Consider the following 6,531-nt stretch of genomic DNA (forward strand, 5'->3'; position numbering starts at 1 on the left):
TATGAGCTAGTTTACAGTTGATTTCACTACCGTCAAACAGCAATACAATAGCATTAGCTAAATAACTCGCAAATATGAGCTAGTTTACGGTTGATTTCACTACTGTCAAACAGCAATGCAATAGCGTTACACTTAAGAAACATAAAAATAGATCAAAAAATACCTAAAGTTAGCTTATTTTCCCGCGATTACAGCAGGGTTAATCAGACAGCGTTGTTTGCAGTCGTAGGTGACGTCACACAAACCAGCCAATCACACCACTGTTGCTGTGAAAGGGTCCACTTTAAATATTAAAACTTTTACCTCAGGCATCGCTTGAGCAACTACGCTTCAAACCCAGCCGAATTCCCAGTAGGAGTTAAGTCTTATAGAGACGAATGACCCATTAGACCAGCCTCAGACGAGTCCAGGAAGTGACGTCAATTCCAGAAATAAGTACATAATTTACTTTACTCTTTATGGAGAATACAGTGGGGAAAAACGTGTTTTCTTTTACAGTTCATGGAAAAAATAGTCACATTAGGTAGAATCTTTTTATTATTATTCGTAATTCACATGTATTTATTAAATAATCGATCGCGACTGACTGTCCACGTGATCTGCCAGTCAGCTGGGAGGAGCTCGTGACTCACGCATAGGGACTCACGGCAGATATTGCGCGAAATGTTGGTTTATTTAAATGTTTGTATCGTTTAGATGTCCTTCCTATTCATTAACATGAACATGATGACTGACTAAATAAATGACTACGATGTTTAATAAACCATTGTAGGCATACAAGTTATCATTATCTTACATCAATTAGTTTTCTGTAGGCTAGTCTAGTGTGACATGCTTTACACTAGGCTACAGCATAAAAATAGGCTCAACAATAGGCTATCAACACGTTTGCAGTATCACTGTTGCAGAAATCACATACAAGAAAGCATCCTCTTGATTGTTTGTACATTTTTGCATATTCCAACATAAGGAAGCAGCATGAGGAAACTTGTCATTTTTCTGCCTTATTTTCTAACTACTTTTACGAGTCTGCAGTATCACCGAGTAGCTGTTACAAGAGGGTCTGGCGTCCCTTTGTTATGACGCAACTTCCTGCGACGGTCATTCGTCGGAAAATGACTTAACTCCCTCTCCGAATTCTACTCTCGACTTTGGACGAATGAGGTGGCGACACATCATCTATTATGACGTAATCATGCAGATCTGGTAACCCGTGCAGATCAGGTACCCACACTAGCATGATGTAGCATGCTGAGCTAATATACTTAGCATCTACGAAAGAACAGCACATATCTTTTTTCACAAAGAATCGGTCACAACTAACAACGATGTCTCTTACAAACAACTACACAATGTATGACTATCAATATGTATTTAGTCAGACTGTGATAAGATATAGCCTAATGATAATAACAGCAACACTTCTTTAGGTTAGATTATGTGTCGAAATCAGGTGTCGTTAAAATAAGTGAGCGATGACGTGGTAGTGTCTGCAGCCTAGACGGTAAAACATAATGGATAAAGCGTTGTGTCTGCAGCCAGCCAGCTGTCAATCATAGGTGTAAACACGCCCTTTTTAGATTTGTTAATATAACATTAAAAAAAAAAATTCAGCGAGAAAATAAAAATTGTGTGTATTGAAGCATCTTGAAAACTATTTTTTCGAATAAAAAGTTGTTGATATAAAAATTGTTTTAGGTGAGAAAAGTGACACGGAAAGTTGGCTACTTGGCCATTGAAATACATGGGGGTGGAGTTACACATTGTACTGCAGCCGGCCACCAGGGGGCTCTGGACTAGCGCTCGCATCACTCTTAACAGACGGCACACTGTCCAGTTCTATATATACAGTCTATGGGTCCGTCTGACTTCTCTGTTTGTACATAGGCAGTAGGAAAACAGCGGCATGATCTGAATCCCGAAACAAAAAAGGCCATTCATTTCCGATGTCTAACGCCATCATACGTAATCAGTGCAGTGGAAAAGTGCAAAAAATTAGGGGTTAATAAAAGGTAAAAAAGGATGTACTTCCTCGTATAAACTTTTACTCCTCTATGGTTCTCCTTGCACCCCCAAAGGGGTATTGGGAAAAATTGCATTCCTTATATCTAAATTTATATGGAATGGGAAGAGACCGCGTTTGAAATTAAAAAGTCTTAGATAGGACACAGGGAGGATTGGCTCTACCTAATTTTAAGATTAATTTTTGGTCTTTTGTTCTTTGCCCCTTGTCTGTATGATTTGATCTCAATGCCTTAGTGTCCTGGAGACCAATTGAAGAGAACCTTTCACAACCTCATAGACTAGGGTGACCAGATTTGGGTTTGTGAAAAAGAGGACACTTCAGTGGGGGGGGGGGGGCATGTGTCAACAGACATGGTGACTATGTATGATAATGAGCTTGATTGGCCGGCCCAACGCTAACAGAAAAACACTGCCTCAAAAGACTATTTTGAACACTTGAAAGTTTTCAATGTGCAAAAACAATAATTACAATAAATGCGAGCTCTATACGCGCAAGATATATTTGGATGGCAACCCATCTTTAATGTTGCATATCTCTAAATTTGATCCAAGGTGTTTCTGAAAATACAAACTGAATCTTTTACAGTAGCCTAGCTCCATAATTTTGAACAATCTGTTTTAGAGCTTAATAATCCTGACCTGTGAAAACAGTTGTGTTGTCTTATATCTATTTAATCATGTCTGGTCTATTATTAGGCCTATACCTCTTTTCAATCCATTATTATTAGATTTTTTTTTTTGTAAAGAAATAGGCCTACATCTATCCCTTATGTTATGCCAACATATTTAATTCACCTGCATATAGGCTACAGTAGCCTAGATAGAGGATTATTGACATCTGCTGTTGTCAGTGTGCAGGCTATCCCTTAAAGGCAGTTTAAAGGGATAACCAAAGTGCAGTTTCCTACCCAAAGCTAGAAAGTTGCTAGGTCGGCAATCGTCCAGAGAAGGCCGCTCAGACAATGGCAGAAGTGTTCGTCATGTTATGTTTTTTACAGTCTATGGTTATGAGTTGATGTGCCATCAAAATGTTTTTGGAGACGTAATGTTAAGGTCATGTAAAAACTCTGTCACTTTAGCTGATGAGCTCTCACCCCTCGCTGCCGTTCGATGCTTTGCTGAATATTGTGTAGCCTACCTGTAGGTCGGTCGTTGCCACCTTTATTTGCGACCGACATGTAAGTGCCTGCTTTGCAGGTCAGGCACTCAGCTTCATGTTGATATCGACCGAGACAAAAACATGGAAATTACGTTTTAATTCGTCAGTGAACTTACACTAAACAAGGAAGTTTGCGCTATTGAGGTGCTGACTGACCAATTAAATGTTTGAGATTACTATCGACCAATGACGGTAGGCTCAACACCCTACACTTTCCACTCAATGCAAAGCGAACTGTAGGGGGAGGGCGTGACTAGTATGTGAATGAAAGACATATAGGCTATCCATGAATGAAACATGAATGAAAGAGAGAGCAATGCAAATTCGCTGTAAACACGTTTGAGGCTATAAACAAAATCCCGGACGACTTTGAAATTCCGCCCGGACACATTTTTAGGTTTCAAAAAGAGGACATGTCCGGGCAAAAGAGGACGTCTGGTCACCCTATCATAGACTAAAGGACCTGGTATTCTCTAATATACCGCCTAAAGAGGCTAAAAAACGCCTTGGTCCTCTGATTTCTTTTTTGCTCATAACGTGTGGCTCTGTAATGAAACATGTTGGGGTAGATCTTAAATGGCATACACATTCTCCTGTATTCAATCATTTTTCTCTTATTATTGGCAAAACACCATTTTCTTTTCCACAATGGATGGATAAGGGAGTTTATGTTCTCCAAGACTTGTATGATGACACCATGTGCATCTGTCTAATTCTCAAACATTCTTTTTTTTTTGATACATTTTTTATTACATGGAGCTAGTCAGAAAACTCTATGTGCATGGAATGAAGTTTACACCTTGGTTAAAGAAAGGGTGCAGCATTATTGTACTTGACTATCACTATGTCTGTATTATATTTGTGTTTCTCTATTGTATCTTTTTATTTCTTGGGGAGTCGCCATGGGTTGGGGGAGGGTGGGGATGTTTGTTCTGTTTCCGTGATGTATAAGATTGTGTGATATCTTAAAACCTGTACTGTCATTGTATTTCTATATGTATATTGTCAATAATAAAAAATTGATCCAAAAAAAAAGAAGGGATGCAGCTGCTTTCACAACTACTAATGTTATACATTGACCTAGGCCTACTTGTAGCTTAACATAGCATTTAAGCATTCTGCTGTTTGAGAATTAAACAGATGCACCTGGTGCTTTAAAGACAGTAAACAGCTGGCGTGCATGAATACTACTAGACATGAATGTTCCAGTCTGCTTTGATGCACGGAATTTATTGTGTGGTTTTCCTAACCCCCATTTGGTAAATAGATTATCACGGTCGAATAGTTAGTATAGCAGAGAAGCTATGCCACTTTCATCAAAACCTATTACAAAGCTATAGCAATGTTATGTCATTAAATACGATAAACAGTGATTCTGGAACAGATCTGCGTCTTCCTTATCCCGTTAATAAACATATTACAGTATGTAACCATATTCCGTCCGTTCGGAAAAAAAAAAGGTTGCGCTAACTGTTCTAGTTTGTTACAAGCAGCATGGGCTGTCAGGCAGGTAGTTAACATAAACATTTTTTGCTAGGCTAACCTTCCTGCTGCGACATTACACAATTTGTACAAGACAAGTAGAGCTATTTTATCCAGTGTAATTTAGCACTTACCACTATCTTGTTTTTTCTTGTCATCCTCTTCCTTTCTCTTCTGGCTTCCGGACGCATAACTCCACTTCATTATGACTTACGAGGTTTTATATTTTGCCGGCAGCAGAGATCACAAACCTGGCTGGCTGGCTGCTGTCAGCGACTACTGAGAGGGGCCCCCTTGAGGGGGATCCCGGTAATGCCTGTAACAGTGTCGTTGCACTTTACTGCATTGACTATCAAAGGGGCGCTCACAGTTTGTCGTTGCATTTCATTCTTAACTTGGGGCCCCTGGCCAGCTCGGGGCCCCAAGCAGTTGCTTGGTTTGCTTGCCTTCTAGCGACGGGCCTGTTCACTAATTCACGGATTGGGATGAATGCAGAGACCAAATTTCCCTCACGGGATCAAAAGAGTATATATACTTATACTTACTAGAAACACAAGCAAATGACCAACCACAGGATGTCCAGCAGGGCACCAAAAGTCCAGTAAAGAGCATGCACTGACTTAAAAATGCTGCATTATCAGACACTCTGTGGCTCCCCAAGAGAACGATCCACACCACGCGGCTGCTATTTCATACAATAAGAATATGACAGCATCATTCTTACTGGGCTCTTTCAGCCAAAGGGCAGCTGTCTGGCAAATAGCAATTCCACAATATTGTTTTATGGAAGAAAAAAAAACTATTAATACATGTTAGTTTAAAATCCTGTGTGTGTGCCATCAGAATGCTAGTTGGAACTCAGTTTTACACATCTGTGGTGATATCAGTTTCCTTACGCAGCAGTGCCAGGTGTCTGGTGTTTGCCTCTGCTATTTTTGCTTTCCAAGTGTTGATGGTGTGATAACACACAATGTTGTGTGTGTGTGTTTGATGCTAGACACTGATGACAGGCTTGGTGTGTGTGTGTTTCTTTCTGTATGTGTGTGTGTTGCCATCAGGAATTGAATCTGCGGATGCGAAACAAGTAGGATTCTGGTGTTACAGCAGCAGAGTTCACCACCACTCTCAAGGCTTATTATACTCCCCCCACCACATGCTATTCGATAAAGTCTCTGTGGGAATTAAATCAATAAGAACTGGTATTGATACCCCTTCTCATCACTTTTCAATGCAATGGGTTGGGTACCCATTTAGCTCTAAGGTGAAAAGTGCCGTGTTCTTGCATGGTACAACAAAGTGAGTAATGTCTCCTGGGCACCCATCGACAATGTCAGAGACACCATTCTCCGTATGTATCCCAAACTCTAAGTAATAAACCTGTTATTTTATTGTAAAACAACATAGAGTGTTACTTTAAACCATTGTGCTTAGAAAAACTGTTAAAGGCGGGGAGTCTTCGGGGAAAAGAATGAACAAGCTGCTGACTTTGGATCTAGCAGATCCTGTCCTGATTTATGAGGGTTGCACAGGCCTCCCTGCCTGCCTACCAGAAGATCGGGACCAGATCAAGGTCAGATAGGTGCTTGAAGTGTCAGCAACTTCGCAGGTGTATGGCTCTACACAGATAGGGAAACATTTGGTACGACTAACTCTCACAATCACAGCGTGCCATCAGGTGGTGAAGAAAAAGAGCTGATGTGCATTTTGGGTGGAACTTCAAACCGTTCTAGACCTCCCACAGAGGCACAGTGCTGACAGTGCCAAAGCTCTGTTTGTCAGTCCAGATAGCAGTTGACTGTGGATCAGATCTGTTTCAGTATCAGTAGCTGTTAGCCACAGTCGATACGTTATGCAACGTTTCTTGA

The sequence above is a fragment of the Alosa pseudoharengus genome, unplaced genomic scaffold, assembly GCF_046254945.1.
Source record: "Alosa pseudoharengus isolate Yale_2024_CS ecotype anadromous, Long Island Sound unplaced genomic scaffold, YU_APseudo_1.1 YU_APseudo_1.1_scf_6, whole genome shotgun sequence".
Lineage (NCBI taxonomy): Eukaryota > Metazoa > Chordata > Actinopteri > Clupeiformes > Clupeidae > Alosa > Alosa pseudoharengus.